The following is a 21,211-nucleotide window of genomic DNA, read 5'->3' as shown; positions in this document are numbered from 1 at the left end:
CATCAGCCCCCCCGAAGGCCCCCGAGGAGCTCACATGGGCAGAACAAATCGGCCGCAAACCAGACCCCCGGGACGAGGAGATGATCCGTCTTCGAGAGGAGGTAAGAAGCTTGCGACAGGCCATCACCCAACCCCACCCATCACCCGTCACCCAAACCATCACCCAACCCTCACACCCACCCACTGGTCACCCTTTACCCCTAGACACCCAGAGTTCATCTCCCGCAGAAACCTCAACCTCCATCCCACCTACAAAAAACAAAAGAAAACACGTTCCTGCGCCATCAGCACAAACAACAGAGCTGGAGCAATCAGACAAAACAGCTGAGATGGAGGCTCAGTTTGAAGCCAAACTTGAGGCAAAATTAACAGCGAAACTAGCACACTTCCAACGGCAGATGCGCGATGAATTTCAGCAATTCCAAGACAAGCGCCTGCAAACACTCGAGGCTCGATTCCCAACTCTCGAAGCTCGGATCGACAGCCTCATTGACGAACGCTTCAAAATTTTAGAGAACAAGCTAGATACCTTCTGTACCCAGCTCAGGACACAGATGGGCCTAATGGTGGCGGAGGCAACCAACCAAATGCAGGCGGTGCCCATACCCCGTACCACTCATCCCCCCTCCACTTCCCAAACTTTTGGGCAGCAAAATGGCAGGTGATTCATCTAATTGTAAGACTCCTCCCCTTTTAAAACTCTGGCACTGGAACTGTCGCAGCATACGCCGTAAGCGAGAAGCGCTAATCCAACTCATACTAAATGAGGAACACCCGCCAGACCTAATTCTGCTACAGGACCCTAAAACAAGCATATCGCTCCCAGGATATACTGCTTATCACTCACCAAATGATACTACTCCGGTTGTGTCCACCTTTATCAAGCGGTTCATAAGGCATACGCAACTTTCATTCTCCCACATAGTACAAAACGTAATCCTTGAAGTTATCCCACTCGACATTCAACAGGATTCCTTACTCATCGCCAATATATATAATCCGCCGAGTATGGCAGCAACGCGCTGCGCTCACCTAATAGCGCAAATTACCGCAGCTGCAAATGAAACACCAATAATAGTGGCCGGAGACTTTAATTGCGCGCACATCGATTGGGGATACCGGAAAACTTCTGGCAGAGGGGAGGTTCTCATGACACAAGCTCAACAGTCCCAGCTCACGGTGTACAATGATTTCGAGTGCTCCACCAGACAAGGTACAACAGGAATGATGGACACAAGTCCGGATCTCACGATGGGCAGACGCATCCACAACCTTGAATGGAATAGAACAACACATACTTTAGGCAGTGACCATTATATTATCGAAGTTCAAGTCTCAGGTCCCCAAGCGTCTCGAAAAAGAATAGAGCATAAATTAATCAACTGGGATAAATTTAGAAAACGGCGGGAAACAAACCAACAAACAGGGCGGGTGGATGCGCAAACCTGGACAGCACAAGTCCACGAGGACCAAGCGGCGTGCACCAAGAAATATAGCCCAGAACAGCAAGTCCCAGTTATGGACTCAAAATTGGCGCATATGATAGAACCGCATGAAAGTCTCATGAAAAGATATGCTAAGCAAAAACGCAACAAGAAGCTCCAAAGCAGGATATCTGAGCTGGCACAGCAAATTCAGGATTACAGCCAACAACTTTGCAGACAGAATTGGTAGCAGATATGTGAGGGTCTCAGAGGCAATCTCAGTACGGCTCGAGCGTGGCATCTTTTAAAACATCTAATTGATCCCATGAAAAGTAAACAACACACTAGAAATCTTGTCGCTCGACTAACACACAACCATAAATACGACACGCAGGCGCTACTACAGAAACTTAAGAGCCTACACACCTCGCCGGGCACTTCCACTCCACTGCCAGATTTCGCGGCCCCACCAAATCATGAACTAGACAGGGACATAACTATACAAGAAGTCCGAGCAGCACTTCATAGACTCAGCAACACCACGCCAGGCGAAGATCGCATAACAAACGCCGCTCTTAGAAACCTAGACGACAATTCCGTGCAAGAACTTACCGGTATCTTAAACAAGCATTGGCAGAGCGGCACACTGCCAGAGGAGTGGACACATGGAAGGGTCATACTAATACCGAAACCTAACAAACAAGTTACCCCAGAAAATATGTGTCCCATCTCCCTTACCTCCAGCCTAGGCAATCTCTTTGAACAAGTCATCCTAGCTAGATTGCACGGTCACATGGAAGACACTGGTCAATACCCACACTCAATGATTGGTTTCCGATCGGGCCTATCCACGCAAGATACCATGCTGCAACTCACAACAGCTATTCAGGACCCCCTCATACCTGCGTACACTAAAGCGGTACTGGCGATTGACCTCAAGAAGGCTTTCGACAACGTCACGCACGAGGCCATCCTAAAGGCCATGATAGACCTAGGAGTTGGCCAACGAACATACAACTACATAAAGGCTTTCCTGCAAAACCGAACGGCCAGCATGTGCGTAGACAACCTTCGTACACGCCTCTACACACTAGCGAACGTAGGCACACCGCAAGGCTCAGTGCTGTCCCCATTCCTTTCTAACGCAGTTCTTATTCCGCTCGCGCGGAAGCTACAGCAAATTCCCCATCTTGACCTTACCCTGTACGCGGATGATATCACCCTGTGGACTACATATGGATCCGACGCCCAAATCGAAGAAACACTGCAAACAGCCGATATAGTAATACAAGAAGAGGTCACCAAGGTAGGCCACACCTGCTCACCGGAATAATCTGAACTTTTCTTGATCCCGCCAAAGGGTAGAACGTATCATAGTCCTATTAGAATCTACCTACAGGATAGGGTGGTCCCACAGGTCCACACCATTCGAATCCTTGGCCTCTACCTGCAACAAGATGGGAGAAATACCGAAACCATCAAACGCCTAAAGAGCACGCTAGCAGCTACCACGCAGCTAATACGCAGAGTAACAAATAAAGATCACGGGCTGCGGGAAGCAGATACTCTGCGAGTAGTACAAGCGTATACCATGAGTAGAGTACTGTACTCTACCCCCTACCTCAACCTCAATATAACCGAAACCCAAACAATAAATTCTATAATCAGACAAGCTACCAAGGCTGCGCTCCGCCTGCCCAAAAGCACCAGTAACGAATGACTGGCGCAGTTAGGCGTGCATAACACCATACAAGAACTAACCGAAGCACACCTACAGGCACAATATCTCCGACTAGCCAGTACCTCTACCGGGAGGCATATACTTTTCAAACTCGAAATTCGCATCCCTGCTAATCATGACTCCCTAAAAGCCCTTCATACGGAAATTCGTCAAACGCTGCGCATTCGACCGCTCCCTGGTAACATGCACCCCGACCAAAACCGCGAGCGACGGAAAGCCAGAGCAGCAGCCCTTCATAAACGGTACGGCGATGAACAGAACGCAATATGGGTAGATGCTGCGTGCGATCAGCACGGAGCCACAGCAGTTGCTTACACCCTGAACACACCTCCATTAATAAAGGAACTACCCCAGGGAACATACCCAGAGGAAGCGGAAGAGATTGCTCTAGCGCAAGCGCTCGGCAGCTCCAGTGCTGCCTACATCCTGAGTGACTCTAAAACTGCACTGCTAAATTATGCTAGGGGCAGAGTTTACCCTGCCACCTTCCACATACTGACCCAGAAACCCCCCTTCTCTAGCAGCGCTGAGCTCATCTGGGTGCCCGCGCACTCGGGAAACCCCGGCAATGAGGCCGCCGATTCCTTAGCCAGAGGGTCGAGAAACCGGGCACAGGCGGACATCATGGGGGGTTTCTCGAGGGAGCGTGCGTGTACCTTCGCTGAGCTCATCGCGAATGCTCGCGCCGAGAGGCAAATATACCCACCACCCCACTCTTCCCTCACTACCAGGGAGCAACACCTGTGGCGCCGTCTGCAAACGCGCACCCTACCTACCATATCCATCCTCTCCCACTACAGACCCATCCCACCTTCCTGCCCTCTGTGCAGTGCGCCGAAAGCGAACCTCACCCACATACTCCTGGCCTGTCCGGCTTCTCCTCCCCCCGGCGGGCCGACACCACTCCGAACCTGGGAGGACTGGGAGACCTCACTGCGCTCCACGGACCCGGCAAGGCAGAAGATCGCCGCCATCCGGGCTGCTAGCGTCATGGACATGTTAAACATGAACTTTTGAGTGCGGTGGGGTCGCGCGGGGACCCAGGGGACCTGGGAGGTCCCAAATGCCCTGTCAGAATAAATTTTTTTCCTCCTCCTCCTCCTTCTTACTAAAGGTGGTGCATGTCTGATTGCACACGTCACGTGGTCACAGAGACGCGCTCGTGCCACTGTTCGAGCGTTCGTCGTCCTCTTCTTTCACAACTGGCTCCGATGCAGCTGATAATGCCAGCGTCACATACTCCACCTCGCGCTCGTTCCACTGCTCGCGCGTTCTTCGTCGTCTTCTTCCACAGCTGGCTCCGATGCAGATGATAATGCCAGCGTCACATATATCACCTCGCGCTCGTGCCACTGCTCACGCGTTCGTCTTCTACAGCTGGCTCCGATGCAGCTGATAATACCAGCGTCACATACTGCACCTCGCGCTCATGCCGCTGCTCGCGCGTTCGTCGTCGTCTTCTTCCACAGCTGGCTCCGATGCAGCTGATAATGCCAGCGTCTCATATTGCACCTCGGCCTCGTTCCACTGCTCATGCGTTCGTCGTCGTCTTCTTCCACAGCTGGCTCCGATGCAGCTGATAATCACAGCGTCACATACTGCACCTCGCGCTCGTTCCACTGCTCACGAGTTTGTCGTCGTCGTCTTCAACAGCTGGCTCCGATGCAGCAGATAATGCCAGCGTCACATACTGCACCTCGCGCTCGTTCCACTGCTCGCGCGTTCGTCGTCGTCGTCTTCAACAGCTGGCTCCGATGCAGCTGATAATGTCAGCGTCACATACTGCACCTCGCACTCGTTCCACTGCTCGTGCGTTCGCCGTCGTCGTCGTCTACAGCTAGCTCCGATGCAGCTGATAATGCCAGCGTCCCATACTGCACCTCGCGCTCGTTGCACTGCTCACGCGTTCGTCGTCGTCTTCTTCCACAGCTGTCTTGAAAGCGATCGTCTAATGCGAAGGACGGACGGACGCTCGCACTGTTCTCGCGTTGGGTAACCATAGAAATGCCTTACGCATTTAGAGGTATAATACGCGCTCACAATTCCACTCCAGCAAGAGTATAATGCAATGTACACTAGGAACACGACCTTAAAAAGATGCAAGTCTGGTGCACTGTGATTCCACAACAATCACATAACAGTAGTCATGTTTAACTTACGTGGTAAATAACATTGTTACAACACCAAGGAAAAGAACATGATTCGTGTGTGTCCAGTGAGAAATTTCATTCCTACGAAAGGCAATTAGTTGTCAGCCGCTTCAATGTCTCTAGCAACGTTTGCGAGTCTCTGACAAATTCTTGTTAAAGGTCTTTGCACCAACAACCCCAGAAGCGATATTCTAAGCACGTCTGCAAAAAACTAAAGCACTTTAGTGCAATACGACTCGAGCTCATTTTAAGAACAGTTGCGATGAAATATTATGGGTCAAATTTTACAATACCGCGTCTCGGCCACCATTCGTCGTCTTCATTTGTTTTAGTGCAGCGAAGGAGCATACATAAAACAGCGTTGCATGTAGGCTCTCTAAGTGCAGCTGTAGTGCCACGCCCTGGCGTTAAACCGCCCTTTCCGCCATGACGCCGCCAAGCGGCGCTGTACGCAGGCAGGTGGTGTAACTCACCACCCAGTTCCAAAGAGGATGCTTATTGACCATTTTCCCCGCCCTCCCGTTGGTGCTGCCATGTTTGATCACATGCTGACGCGTCCATTGCTTGTCTCAGCTACCTCGGTTACCTCCGTGTTTACAATGCAAGCGCGTGACGCCGGTGCAGCGCATCAATCCTCCGTTTCGACGCATATGGCAAACGGCGACTGTTTGGGCGACCAGAAAGCTTCGGCCACAGCTTTAGAGGACATGTAATTGAGTGCTTTCAGAGCTGATTACGCCTTGTCCAAAAGGCCCGAGCAGCGCATACGGTACTTGTACTAAAAGCGGGGCTCGAACTTCATTCCAAGTTGTTCAAACTTTCCGCTTATTAATCAAATAAGGATGGGTGTGCAGTTCGTTCTTTATTTGGCACACATTTTGAAGCAGCGGCTTTTCATGTTTCTGACTCAGCAAAGTTTCTCGGTGCGGCCACTATGTGATTGTTTATTTTCAGCCTAATCGCTCGCGGGTGTGCTCTGCAGCGATTGATTTGTTCTTGCTGCGCACAAAGCTCGGAATGTAAGCGTTCTGTACTTTGTAGTAGCTAGTAGGAAAGATGTATTAACGCTAGTCCCTCGCTTACTCTGTGGAGCATCACCAAACGTTCAGCTTCGAACATTCGTCTCTTGTCAATGTAGTCGTCGCCACTCCTGCTTCGGCACATTGATTCAAGTGTGCGCCCATTCACTTATTATGAATACGTTAGGGATAGGGTGGGCGTAAGTTTACGTACGTGTACGGGTGGATGTGTCCAGACAACGTGCGAGACTATGCTAGTATGTTGTGCTACTTCCTTTTGAAACGAGCGGTACTCACTCTTAAGTATCGACGTTCCGGAGTTGTCCTTTCTTTGGAGGTTAGCTATACAGCACTGGCGGATGAATTATCCGTTTTTTATCCTCGAGGAAAGCCGTGCACCGCAAAGGGCCGACAACATAGGCAGGTCCTTGTGTAGCAGTGTCGACAAAGGCTAATTCCTTTCCTTTATATGCGAATCACTATTTTTGCAGCAAACTATACCACACACGTCTTCCCGTTATCATTGCACATTTTCGAGCATGAATTGGGCACAGTGCATCAGCGAACACCCAGTTGCGTTGCCGACAGCTGATCGCACAGTAGTAAGGCAGCAGAAGCAGTAATGGTCCGTATTCGTGCGCATTCACTGAGGCAACGTATGGCGCGCCGCCGAAAGCGCCATCTGGTTTCTACAGAGCAAACTGCTCCGCGAAAAGGGTCAATAGCATCCATTTATCCATCTGTGCTCAGACTACGCCATCAACAATGAACAACGTTCGCACTGACATGCCTAGTGCCGATACAAATCGAAGCCTGACGGTGACATAAGGTTCTCTCTTTTAGTTTGTCATAATATTTACACGTTCGCACGATACATCGTGCGTACGTAGCGTCGCATCTGCGAGCAGATCTCGCCTTGTGTGCGTATCGATGTATACCAGACAGGCGCAAGAACTTGGGTCGTCAAATTGTTTATTAGGAAGTTATAAAATATGGCTTTCTTTGTTTAGTTACCGATTCGATTTTCGATGGTTAGTTTCAAACTAGGTCGCGCATCTCTCACCGTACCGCGGCGCGTTTATACAAGGTCGAATACGACGTGTTTTGTTATTCGACACGTTTTCGTGCTGAATAAAAGTTAAACGTTCCACTTTCTCTACAAGGTCCACCTCAGTGGCTGAGGGAAGCGTTCGCCACTGAAATCTACAGCGCGTCTCTTGTTATAATGCGCAAGCTGTCGCTTACAAAGCTATCAACCCAAGGTTGATTCTGCAGGATTTGTTTGTTTCGGTAACGATCTGTTCATTTTATGGGGTAAACTCCAAAGTGGGAGGCGAGCTCTCGCTCTGAGACTACAGAGCGTCTAAGTTTTCACAAATCCGGTGCGATGCATATATGACTCAGAAACACTCATGCTGCCGCTGGCTTCGTTTCTTGTGACAGAGAATGCCACGCAAGAAGAATACGCACACACACACACACACACCAGCAACTAAAAACCGATAGTCGGCTGTTAACGTTCACTTTAAATGTTTGCATGAACACGATGTGTTAGAACGCAGAACTCAAAGCAAGCCATTGACTGCAGCTGCTTACAAGAAATTTAGAACATGCACACCGGCACCATTATTGTAATGATGAAGTCGTTTATTATAGACCACTGTCATGCGGTCGAAGATACCACATCGGGCAAACAGGAATGGGCCTGAACACCAGCCTCAGAGACAACTCGAACGTATTGCCAGCAGTAATATAACCCTGCAAAATTATGAACCGATAAGAATAAGCGTTTACATAGACTCCACAATTCGAATGTGTCATTACTATGACACTTACAAAGACATACTGGACAGAGCTACTATCCAAGCATTTTAGATGTTATCAACACATGAAGGCATTTTAGATGTTATCAATGCATGAAGGCACAAGCAAACCGTTTGTGACACTAATGCAGCGCTAATTAAATGAATCTGATGCGGTAGACTGAAAAAAAAAATAGATATCGAAAGTGATCCGTATGCTAAATCACCGGGAAAAGGTACCGCTTGTTCCATGCGAATATGAAATGCAATGTTAACCTGGCTGAATTCAGCAGTGCCTTGTTTTAAATTCCGTGTTCCAAAACACCGCGTTTAAATATTTACAACGTACAGTACATGATCCAGTCGTAAAGGGAGGACCTAATTAGTAATCAAACGCCGATTACAACTGATATATGAAATGGAGGACCGCAGATGCACCGATGTCTGCCTAATGAATCCTATCTGCAACATTTTCGCGATTTAATGCAGTCTACTAAACGTACACGTCCAATGAATTTAGTTCGATAAGAGGGACTAGATTGTACGTGTGAACGATCCTTGGTGCTCGCAGCCCTGTTAACGTTCCAGAGCCCAAGCTAAAGAAGCATCTGTTTTGTTCGCCCAAGCTATTTAGATCCTAGACCGACGGCACTGCCGTACGGCCTTTTATCTGATACTTCACAACGAGGGCAACAGCGCGCCCAGTGCCCGAGCAGGTCAGATAACACTCCGTGATCGGGCTGTCACCTTCTTGCTTGCTTCTGTGAATGTCCATGAACAGTGATCGATGTCCTTCGCTGTTACTTCAGGGTACTTAGTAATCACTGCGCAATGGCACGCGAACCACAACTGCAACGCTTGTGCAGGAGCTCTTACATTACGGTTGCTGTTGCTGCCCCCTTACATTTCTATAAGTGCTTCAATAGTAGGAGCTGGCAACGGGCAACCAAAGACACCTATCAGAAACCTCCTATTTCCAAGTTTGTAGTACCTGATGCTCTATTATTTCATCAATGTCGACAAAGACAGACATGACTTGTTGAAACCAGACATGGAAACTGAATCATGCTCGTTATTCGTAATACTGAAATTTAGCGGAACAGAAATACTTTTACATTGAAAATATAAGCAGTCAGCAATTTCTGAAAAGGTGGTTATTCTGAAAAGTTCGTACATGTGGTGCGTCAAGCGACTTTGAGACATATTTGGAAAATTCCTGGTAAGGGTACTTCGACTGAAGTTTTAGAAAGTACCCCTGAATCTGCAGCGGCGGTGCGTTCTTTGTTACTTCAAAAAATATTGTTGGTGCTCCTGTCGTTGTTTCCCTAGACCCATACGCCTAGCATGCTGCTCCAGATGACAGTGTCAAAGCATGAAATGACCCGTTATTATACACTGTGCACGCACGCACACAACAAGCCCAAGAAACTGGCACAAGCATGGAAAGTAACAAGTATCTAGTGCATCTAGTGCATAATTATTGTGAGATGGACGAAAGAGGTAATGAGCATTCGAGCAGTCATTGTAGCTCAGAGATGTGACACCGTAAATATTCGACTTCCTTTGGTACATAATCGCCCGGAGCTCCCACAGAGAGTTAAGTGGAGAGGACGCGAGAGATATTCGAAAAATACAGACGGGTGTTTTCCCGCACCTGAAATGACAAAACGCCATGTTTCCTGACCGGTACCCTAAGGTTAAATGCCCTTGGTGCGAGGGTAGCCCCACTTTACATCACGTATGATGGGGCTGCACACAAAAGCCACAGACACTTAACACAGAGTTAAGCTTACAGAAAATCCTTAACTCTGAGCAGTGGGAGGCACAACTGGCCAGCTCGGACCTCGAGGAGCAGCTGGTTCTCCTGGATCAGGTCTCGCGGGCGGCTAAAGCCAGCGGGCCGCCCCCCTAGACTAGCGGACTCCGACCATCTACTCTCCCATACCCTTTTTCCTTTTTTCACCAATCAAGATTCTATCTTTCTTTGATACATAACCGCCCAGTACCTAACACTGGCCCATCTCTAAAAAAGGAAAAGCGGAGCTAAACTTTCCTAACACTGAAGAAGTATTCTATCCAAGTGTAACCTGCACTGTACATGTACAATGTGCCAACCAGTCTACCACAAAGTACGTGCACACTTCTCAGATTGTCAACTTCAAAATTAGTACATATGCATTTGTATGTTGCTAAAATGTGGATGGGCGGGCCTTCAAATTGTGGTTTCAATACTCACGCTTTCCACCCCAGCATGTCTACCCCGACTATGTGCAAACGTTGTAAGGCTCTTCTCTGTAAAGAACAAATACCAATTGAAAAGAAATTACTAGCTACGGAATTGACAAGGCTATGCGTTTGTAAAAAAGTGCTTGGCGATAGCACAACCGCCTTCATTGGTAGCGCGTGCGCTATCGCGACCGGCCAACGCGTCTGTCTTTTGTAAACCACTTTATGGTTTCGATAGTTTGCAGTGACGTCATCTTGGCTGCCATCTTCGGGTACTAGAAAGTCTAGAAACTTCGTGAACAAAGAAAGCGGGACACCACGACAGCAGAAAAGCCGCATCTTGCGCTCAGTGGCAAAACGATAACAGCCATAATGCGGTGGAAAACAGTCCTGTCGAAATGCAAAGCAATGTACACATGATAATATGGTGCACTGACGTCATCATGGCTGTCACGTGTTGAGATACTTTCACGGTGAGATGCTGCGACCGCGACGTCACGTAAAGACTATGTATACGAACTACTTTGCGAATGAAATTCGTCTTCCTTTTTACTCCGCTGGTCGCATTGCTCGCCCCGGCAACCGCAGCACATCACGTGACCTTACAACAGTCGGCCCGCGGGCCGAGCGGGCTCGGTGGTCCGAGCTTCGCGGTCCCCGCATGCGCAGTCGGGACGGCTGCGCAAACGCAACATCCAGTACCCGTCACCCCTTCTGGAACTGTCCAACCATAGCAGAGCAGCGCAGGTCGGCGCTGGATGGCCTGACCATCAACTCCTATGAGGAATGAATCAGTGCCAGAGGCAACGAAGCCACGAAGTCGGCGCTGGTTCTCCTGCGGTACGCCCACATGACTGATGATCTCCCTCAGGAATAGGAATATTCTTGATGATGAGGATGAAGATTTATTGGCATTACCTTCGAAACGAGGCGGAGACAAATAACCACCCAGCCTGCTCGAGCTAATCATGTAATCTCAAGGTATTCATCAATCTAGTATTTTGTCCATGTCTACCTTCCTTCTCCCTTCATTAAAACCTGCGTATCTACCTTGTATATTTACCTATGCCTGTAACGGAGTGGGCTCCATTAATTTCTTCCCTGCTTCTTTTTTCTCCAATACTCTAAATGTCCCTTGCTTATGTCTTGCCGCCGGGTATCCAGCACCATCCCTTTTCTCCTATTCCTTTTACGTAGTTAGGCCACGAGTGATGCTTTCCGAAATAAAATGCACCATTCATTCATTCCCATTGTAAAAGCGACACTAAATAGAAAAGCTAAGTTTAGCTGTATTAGTAAACCTCACTTCCACAACAGCAAAGAAGCCTCTCTTAACGTGAGAAGTTTCTTGATAAGCGAGAAAACGCGCAAGAACGTAAGACTGGCGACGACGCCGGCTTGAAGTTCCCGCAGCGGGTTGGCGATACGTCAGGGATTTCGACGGCTTCTCCTCGAGCCTAGTTAAATTTCATTGCATTAGCATTCGTAGAGTGCTTCACGCAGTTTCCGAGGACTATGCATATCTATCTATCTACGTTTGTATCTATAATTGTATCTAACCGTTTCCCTGCATACCTTTGTCACTGGGTAGTCAGTGGTCGGATGTGTAACACATCGGGCTGATGTGCTGAGGTAAGAGGGTTCTTAACCAAGCATCAGACCCACTTGGGTCACTCAGCACGAACCTCTTCCACGCCGTCATGGGTGGCTGTAAGATGCGGGACTGTGTAGGCACCGCTGTTGGAAGATGAGGCCGATTTGGAGCACTGGATATGCGCCACACGGTCCATGCTGGCCTCCATTGAGCCTCTTGGATGCCAGCTAGGGTCATTGTGTATGTGCCAGTAGGTGTGTGTGCCCCCATTCAATGAACGTTTTTGACACCAACTGGGGTAAATAGGCATATGCCACTTGGAATGTCCAACACTACAATGACGCATCGACATACACATATATATCCGCAAACTGAAAAGTGATCACCAGCTTCGTGACAACATGCGATGAACGCTTGTTCCTTCGAAGCTGGGAGGTGGTGGCTTCGAACACGTTGTGGTGTATATGGTGAACCCACTACCGGTGAAACCGTGATTACGTGCAGCTGTACTTCGCGTCTCTGTGTGGAGAGCGTAATTAACCGCACGGCGAATTAGGCCTGGACCTCATCGGTACAGTGGAGCCTGTTCGACACGGCGTCACTTTGATTGCGGCTGCAGAGTCGAATCTCGGCAGAACAACGTGCGTGGCATTCGGGTAGGAGAGACTTGGGGTGGGAATAGGTGTTAAGGGTACTGTGCCGCGCAAACGACAAAGTCTCTGTTGAGAAAGAAAACCCGATCAAATTCACGGGTTGCAGCTCGAGCGGCAACGTCGAACGCAACAACAACGTAATTTAGCTAGCTGGTTCTCCCAAGCCCCGCCAGCGACACAAAGGCGATGTTTGTATCCAAACGGACCAAACGCAATCGGCTGTGGTGATTCATCAAATGAAGGACTGCACCTTTTCTTTTAATGCGTTACCATTCCTAGGGCCCTTCATGCATTTCACAGGTCGTATGTGAAATGGCTTGTTTGTTTGTTTTTTACTAAAGCAACGCAGAGCAGAAAAAAAACTTAACTACGAGATCGGGATTAGCCTGCACAACCTTCGGGATCGGCCCACATTTTGAGAATGCGCATACCCACGGAAACATAGCCACGGGATCGGCTTTAGTCTGCTTCGCGATATGTCCACATTTTAAGACTGCGCTTACCCACGAGATCGGCTTTAGTCTGCACAACCTACAGGATCGGCCCACATTTTGACACTGCGTATACCCATGGGATCGGCTTTAGTCTTCGCTGCCTTAGGGATCGGCCCACAGTTTGACACTGCACATATTCACGGAAACATACCCGCGGGATCGGCTTAAGCCCGCACAACCCTCGGGATCGGCCAACATTTTGAGGTTGCAATATCTCTGAGATCGGACCACGAATAAAAGGCTAGAAACTGACATAACCGATAAGGAAAAGTGGCGGTGACTCGGCAACGATGACATTGTCTTCAAAAAAAAAAAAAAACATTATTTCGCCATCACCAACCAAAGGTGCAGCACGCCGAACATGCAGTAAAACATGACAGTTTCTTTAGTATAAAGTGGTCGTGTGTAGCAATTACTCAGTGCGCGCGGAATTTAGATGAAGGCGCACTGAGTGTGCAGGGAGTTCAATTTAACCGCAGCTTAATGTTCGTTCCAACACCGGACAGAAATGGCAAGAACAAGTCGCGTACACAAATGTGCACATAATGGCTGAGGGCGGCAAAGCATCGCCTCGCTGGAGCTTCTGCTGGTGGTGTTACACCATCAATGGCACCCCGTGCCCGCTTGTTTATTTATTTAGCCCTGTAATTTCAAACCCATGTTAATTCCAAAAATTATGTTGCGGAATTTAATTTTTAAATGACAGCCACAGGGAAGACACAGAAGCTTCTGTGGAATTGTTTAATTCTCCGATGCGAAGTGTAGGCTAACAACGGTAGGTGCTCATGAGTGCATGTTATTTTCATAATTCAGAAGAGCGGTGAGTTGGGCAAGTTGGTTAAGGTTCATGATTAGCGGCAGCGCGAAGGATAAGGACGAAGCGACACGACAAACAGGGCAATTATATTAGTCTAATGTCAAGTGCAACTTTATTTTCTCCCACCGTGGGTTGCTCTTATAGCCGAGTCGACCAAAGTGCAAATTTTACGTCGTTTGAATGAGGAAAAGGCAGAAGCACTGGAGGCTAGTTTCGATCATACCGCCAGTCGAAGTTACATTTCTCCAGACCTCGTAATCTGCCGAAAATTGTCAAATCTGACCAATAGTTAAAGTTCAGCAGTCATTTCAGACATTGCATAGCATTGCTAGTAGAAGGATTCCAACTAAATGTTTACGAGCGTCTAGAAAAAAACTGTCGATCAAATTGATCGATTTCTAAAGGCTCGGTTAGGAAAGAGTCAAGACGTATTGATATCGTTTTAGGCATTTATACGTTGCTGATCAACGTGCATCTCGCTCTCGTGAGAAACTTTGACCGGGTTACTCTCTTACTCGACGCACTGCGGAAAGCGCGAAAAGCAAGTTTCGCGGTTTCTGTACTTGCGCAGTGAATAATAAATTGACAGTCACTTAAGTATCCTTACATGACTTGAATGCGAAAGCATTATAACTTCTCTAATTAACTGGTTACCTCCGTGACACGTGACGCCGTACGTTGTCACGTGTCCTTCACAACTCTACCTGTGCCCACCTTAATTCACCTTGCTCTGATTTGGACCAACCTTAATCCACCTTAATCCCCTAGCTCTAATTTGTACCAACCTTAATCTACCTTAATTCAGCATGCCCTAATTTGTACCCACTTCAATCCGCATTATTCCACATAAATCCACTTTATTTCACCCTAATTAACTTTACTCCGCCTTAAGTCACCTTACTCCAACTTGCTCTAACTTTAATTCTGTATTACGACTGACCTAATACAAGACGCTGATGACATCGCTGGTGATGATTATCTTTGGTACCAGCTGTTGCCGACAACGGCAGCTTTTCTGCCTCATGGGACATACTTATGAAGCTTCCACATTAATAAGAAATAGTTCTCGCAGTTGGCGCCAATGAAAGTCCCACAGAAAAACGCACCCGATACCCGTGTCCTACAGGCTCATTTACTCGACTCTAAATCAAGCGCTGCTACGCATCGTTTTAAACCGTGTCTGTGATCACTAGAGGGCGGATCTTTAGGCATTAAAAAAGCGCGTTTTAGGCGCCAAAACTAGGCAGGCAGAGCAACGTTATAGGCCTCCAACGTTGTAGGTATAGTCACAACCAATTTTTACATAAATGCAAATAATTTCAAACGAAGACGTGCGTGACCTGTATCTACGACAGGAAAACAAGAAATGTTATGGTTTATGATGGCACAAAGGCGCCAACAGTTGAACATAGCGGTGCAATTGTCCCCTAAAACTGCTCGACTAATGACGAGCATTTGGCGTAATTCAACAAGCACACTGCTCATATTCATGTTCAATGGCCACTGCACTCACATTAAATGTTCAATGGCCACTGTTCAAAGTGAAACAAGCATGAAAAAGAATACTCGAAAGCTCGGAATACTGATTAAAAAAGTGCTACTTCATGTCTGCCTGACGCAATTAAATTAAGACACAACAAAAACAGACAAATGGTAAATGCAAGAGAGACTACAATCTATTAAGAAATTAACATGTTCTTACATGAGGACTGTTAGGTGATGTAATAGTTCAGCGGAAATCCGCTAGGTGGAGATAAGTAATTAAAGAGAAACTGAGACATCCACCCAAATGTAGCAATTCGCTACTATGGAAACCCAACCGGGTTCCTCGAAAGAAAGCCTCGCAGTTGAAGAAAAATTCGTCCTGGTCCGGGACTCGAACCCGGGACCACCGCCTTTCCGGGGCAGCCGCTCTACCATCTGAGCTAACCAGGCGGCTAGCAGATGGCAGGGCGAAGTCGAATTTGTCGACAACTCGAAGCGAAGGCAAATATATGATGTAATAGTTCAGCGGAAATCCGCTAGGTGGAGATAAGTAATTAAAGAGAAACTGAGACATCCACCCAAATGTAGCAATTCGCTACTATGGAAACCCAACCGGGTTCCTCGAAAGAAAGCCTCGCAGTTGAAGAAAAATTCGTCCTGGTCCGGGACTCGAACCCGGGACCACCGCCTTTCCGGGGCAGCCGCTCTACCATCTGAGCTAACCAGGCGGCTAGCAGATGGCAGGGCGAAGTCGAATTTGTCGACAACTCGAAGCGAAGGCAAATATATGATGTAATAGTTCAGCGGAAATCCGCTAGGTGGAGATAAGTAATTAAAGAGAAACTGAGACATCCACCCAAATGTAGCAATTCGCTACTATGGAAACCCAACCGGGTTCCTCGAAAGAAAGCCTCGCAGTTGAAGAAAAATTCGTCCTGGTCCGGGACTCGAACCCGGGACCACCGCCTTTCCGGGGCAGCCGCTCTACCATCTGAGCTAACCAGGCGGCTAGCAGATGGCAGGGCGAAGTCGAATTTGTCGACAACTCGAAGCGAAGGCAAATATATGATGTAATAGTTCAGCGGAAATCCGCTAGGTGGAGATAAGTAATTAAAGAGAAACTGAGACATCCACCCAAATGTAGCAATTCGCTACTATGGAAACCCAACCGGGTTCCTCGAAAGAAAGCCTCGCAGTTGAAGAAAAATTCGTCCTGGTCCGGGACTCGAACCCGGGACCACCGCCTTTCCGGGGCAGCCGCTCTACCATCTGAGCTAACCAGGCGGCTAGCAGATGGCAGGGCGAAGTCGAATTTGTCGACAACTCGAAGCGAAGGCAAATATATGATGTAATAGTTCAGCGGAAATCCGCTAGGTGGAGATAAGTAATTAAAGAGAAACTGAGACATCCACCCAAATGTAGCAATTCGCTACTATGGAAACCCAACCGGGTTCCTCGAAAGAAAGCCTCGCAGTTGAAGAAAAATTCGTCCTGGTCCGGGACTCGAACCCGGGACCACCGCCTTTCCGGGGCAGCCGCTCTACCATCTGAGCTAACCAGGCGGCTAGCAGATGGCAGGGCGAAGTCGAATTTGTCGACAACTCGAAGCGAAGGCAAATATATGATGTAATAGTTCAGCGGAAATCCGCTAGGTGGAGATAAGTAATTAAAGAGAAACTGAGACATCCACCCAAATGTAGCAATTCGCTACTATGGAAACCCAACCGGGTTCCTCGAAAGAAAGCCTCGCAGTTGAAGAAAAATTCGTCCTGGTCCGGGACTCGAACCCGGGACCACCGCCTTTCCGGGGCAGCCGCTCTACCATCTGAGCTAACCAGGCGGCTAGCAGATGGCAGGGCGAAGTCGAATTTGTCGACAACTCGAAGCGAAGGCAAATATATGATGTAATAGTTCAGCGGAAATCCGCTAGGTGGAGATAAGTAATTAAAGAGAAACTGAGACATCCACCCAAATGTAGCAATTCGCTACTATGGAAACCCAACCGGGTTCCTCGAAAGAAAGCCTCGCAGTTGAAGAAAAATTCGTCCTGGTCCGGGACTCGAACCCGGGACCACCGCCTTTCCGGGGCAGCCGCTCTGTTAGGTACAGCTTTGGCAATTTTCTAATATACAATGACATTTTTGGAATTATGCAGGCAAAACGCCCCAACAATCACTCCCAAATACACTTCCACCCACTTGAAGTGCAAGTGTTTGAATAAATATGTTTGGAGTGCACGCGGAACGTAGTCTAAGAATCACTGTGAAGTTTGTGGAAACAATAGCAAACTACACCATCTCGAGAATGATCTTGTACAGTCAACCACAAAAGTTTGCGGACCACGCGAGCGCGTGCCAGACTGCCTATCCGCGCCACCTAGCGGTACGCCACCTAGCGGCGACAGGGGCGCTCTCCCGGATATGAGCCCTCTTGGTACTCGCCTGCCTGTTAATTTTTTATTCCCATGCATGACATTGTTAGTTCGTTGTGTTGACGCAGAGCGCTGTCTGCGATAAGACCGCCACATATCTGGCTTGATAGCAGTATCGGAGCAATCACTGCAACCTTTGTCGACTGGTGTGCCAGTGGGTAGATAAGTTTCACGAAGCGCTGCGACGATATTTTTACGCGACGTTTACTGGCGCACTTTGGTTGGCAGCATCTTGGTCCAATGAGTGTTGCTGCTTCTGCGTATTGAGAGAAAGGGTAGGGAGGTGTTTCACTGTCATCAAAAATAAAGAAAAAGCGGATGCACAGAAAATTTTCTTTCACACATAGGCGCATCTTCGCATCAGTCACTGAAAACATAATAGACTTGCTTCAGGCCACGTGGTGATTGCCTATTTGGAAAGATGCCGCTGCGTGTTCCACTTGACGAAAGAAGGCACATTGTGCGTTTATTTATAGACGGAATACCTCAGCGCGAAATCTGCCGCCGAACCAACAGGAGCCGGACTGCCGTGAATAGGATTATTCAAGCTTTCCGCGACGATGACAGATTCACAGATATGGAGCGCCGTGGGCGTCCAAGGGCCACGACTGAGGAAGAGGACCGCCTGATTACGGCCGCCATCGTGGCTGATCCTTTTCAAAGTGCAGAGGATATCCGAGAAGCGCTCTCGCTCACGGTATCGTCTGAGACTGTAAGAAGAAGGCTGAGTGAGCTTGGCCTGCAGTCTTTCGTAGCAGCACAGAAGCCCTGCCTCTCAGACAGCCAGCTACAAGAACGACTCATGTTCGCTACAGCAATGAAAGATTGGACAACAGAGAAATGGGGCGATGTCAACTTTAGCGACGAGTCAACTTTTTCCACGCGCTGGGACCAACGGAAGCGGGTTTGGCGTCCACTAACTGCAGGTGTGTTTACAGTGTATTGGCAGTTAATTCACGAAGCTAATTCTGCATCACAACATGTTTCACGTAAAATGAGCTTTTGGACATTACGAGATTTTTCTGTAGTGGTATTATGTTGAAAACATTAACGATTGTTTCATAGTACTACTTACTCTGAAGCTAATTAAAAGCTGCCAGTGGGTCTTTCAGTACTATCTAATGATGTTTGCACGTTTTATATTGCAACTCTATAACAGCATTATAAAGTTCATACGCAAGAGGAATCACAACATTTTTAGACGCGCCGCTGGAACCCAATTGTATGCTATCTGCAATTTAACAAGATATCTGCCTAATTACACACAGAGTGTTCTATCCAGTGGACGGTGTTCCGTGAGCGTGTGGGGAGCAATCAGCAAAGATGGCCTTGGTCCCCTTGTGCGTCTGGAAGGGCCCTTCACTGCGTCACGGTACTGCGACGTCATCACTAGACACCTCGTTCCGTATGCGCTGGACGGTCCCTTCAGCGACGGCTGCTATTTTTTCAACACGACCGCAGCCCGATCCATAAAGCACGTATCGTCCAGTCATTGCTAGAAGAACATGCTGTTTGCCAGCTTGAGTGGCCTCCATGTGGCGCCGACTTGAATCCCATAGAAAATGTGTGGGGCATGTTGAAGAAACGGCTGTCCACACGAGCCAACCGCGGCCGCACGGCCGATACGCTGTGGCAAGCGATCGCACAAGAATGGGAAAGCCTGCGCGGTCGACCGAAGATTACTGAATCTTTGTACGAGTCGATGCCCACACGCATCAATAAGGTGCTAGAAAACGGCGGACATTTCACTTCCTACTAGATCATTGAGAGACCTATGTTACATGACACTTCTGTAAATGTCTTGTGAATAAATTCATCCCCTTCAGACACGAATTATGATGCACTGTCTGCAAATGCGTCAAATGCGCATGGCATCATTTCAAGACGCTCACTATTACATTCCAAGAAAGAAGACGAAGCAATGTGCTGTTTTGTGCGAGTTTCAGTAAAAAAATTAATTAGCGTATAACTCATTATCTAATTATTCTGAAATCCGTCAGCTTCAATGCTTGCATAAAAAGAATCAACTACTAGGCCCGAAACGCATGCACACTTGCTTTTTCGGTTGTATTCGTGTCGACCGGAGAAAAAAAATACTCTTGACGTTGGTCTTGGAACGCGGCACCTCATCACCTCACCTCATCATCATCTGCAGCAATACGCAGGACAATGAAGTTAACGGACCGCTAGTTGTCCCATCAGGAAGCGGACACGAATGTGCACACTGAGTTTTAGGTCATTTGAAGAAACACGTGGCGTGGGACGCGCCTCCGAAGTTAGAGTCCCCAAACGAGGACGCCATGTCGCAAAGGGTTATAAAAAGAGTCATCGCACCCGATTATTTCTTATTTTTCTAAATGTAACCACTATAGCAGCGCGGTGGTTCGGGCTTCGCGCAGCAAAACCTGGGCGCAGGCGATCAAATCCCGGCCGCTACTGTCACTTAGCGATGGGGCAGGAACGGAAAAATTCTGCCTACTGACTAAGCATCTGTGTCCCATGGCTGCCTCACCGCTCACTCACGCACTCACGAAAAAAAAAACAGCGTGGCTACGCGAAAATAGAACTGATAACAGCCGAAGAATACGCTGTCTGATTGCCTGTACTGATATTCTGCTCTCAAAATATAAGCAAGTAGCCCTGGCTAACAAAGAGCGCGTCACGTTGAAAGAGATAGGTAGAAAATATTTGCGCACAGTGCGAAAATAGACAGGCCATAGATTTAAGGAGGGATGCGTAGCGCTGCTGTCGATCGCTGGTGACGTAGCGGAAGTGTCGCGAAGAGGCTCTTGGCCACGCGCTCGCGTGGTCCGCAAACTTATGTGGTTGACTGTACGTTGAGAAGGAACGCTCGACGGCAGTGAACACCTTAAAAAGTAAATAACAACAAAAAAAAAAAAAAGCCGCGTGCACATCACATTTTTCGTTTTTTCTTTTGATCTTTCCTCTCCTTTCCCCTGACGGCTCTCCGCGGTTTCGCATTCGCAAACCGCGGCGCGTCCAATGTCACCGCTGCTAGCGGTTGTTTTCCGAAAGTTGGTTGAACTAGATGACTAGGTTGAACCCCATAAAGTTTAGAACAGTCAATGTTGCTCGGTAACATGAATAACGATTTCTAACTGCACTCGAAAGCGAAACTTGAGGCTGCATAGTGTTCATATAGGCGCCGATATTGAAAATAGGCATTTATAGGCATTTAGGCACAAACGCCAATATAGGCATTTATAGGCACTATAAAAACACAAAAAAAGCCCTCCTTAACCTCCTAATTCATGCTCATATATCAAAGTTGGGCGATAGGAGCGCAAGGAACAAAAAAGGCATTTGCCTAAAATCCGGTCTCTAGTGATCACGCTTTACTCGAGCAGAAATGCT

The 21,211-nt window shown here is 48.1% G+C and overlaps 6 non-coding genes across 6 annotated transcripts; all 6 read right to left on the bottom strand.

The window, feature by feature from the left end:
* Positions 1–15,780: 15,780 nt before the first annotated feature.
* Trnas-gga (transfer RNA serine (anticodon GGA)) lies at positions 15,781–15,855 on the bottom strand. Its single transcript has one exon. It is a non-coding gene; the product is annotated as a tRNA-Ser (tRNA).
* Positions 15,856–16,058: 203 nt separating this feature from the next.
* Positions 16,059–16,133, bottom strand: Trnas-gga (transfer RNA serine (anticodon GGA)). Its single transcript has one exon. It is a non-coding gene; the product is annotated as a tRNA-Ser (tRNA).
* A 203-nt stretch (positions 16,134–16,336) lies between these two features.
* Trnas-gga (transfer RNA serine (anticodon GGA)) lies at positions 16,337–16,411 on the bottom strand. Its single transcript has one exon. It is a non-coding gene; the product is annotated as a tRNA-Ser (tRNA).
* Positions 16,412–16,614: 203 nt separating this feature from the next.
* Positions 16,615–16,689, bottom strand: Trnas-gga (transfer RNA serine (anticodon GGA)). Its single transcript has one exon. It is a non-coding gene; the product is annotated as a tRNA-Ser (tRNA).
* Positions 16,690–16,892: 203 nt separating this feature from the next.
* Trnas-gga (transfer RNA serine (anticodon GGA)) lies at positions 16,893–16,967 on the bottom strand. Its single transcript has one exon. It is a non-coding gene; the product is annotated as a tRNA-Ser (tRNA).
* Positions 16,968–17,170: 203 nt separating this feature from the next.
* Positions 17,171–17,245, bottom strand: Trnas-gga (transfer RNA serine (anticodon GGA)). The gene has a single exon. It is a non-coding gene; the product is annotated as a tRNA-Ser (tRNA).
* Positions 17,246–21,211: the final 3,966 nt, after the last annotated feature.

This window comes from Dermacentor silvarum, chromosome 10 (genome assembly GCF_013339745.2).
Source record: "Dermacentor silvarum isolate Dsil-2018 chromosome 10, BIME_Dsil_1.4, whole genome shotgun sequence".
Lineage (NCBI taxonomy): Eukaryota > Metazoa > Arthropoda > Arachnida > Ixodida > Ixodidae > Dermacentor > Dermacentor silvarum.
Note: the sequence above shows the minus strand (reverse complement) of the source record. Positions and strands in the feature narration are given on the sequence as shown.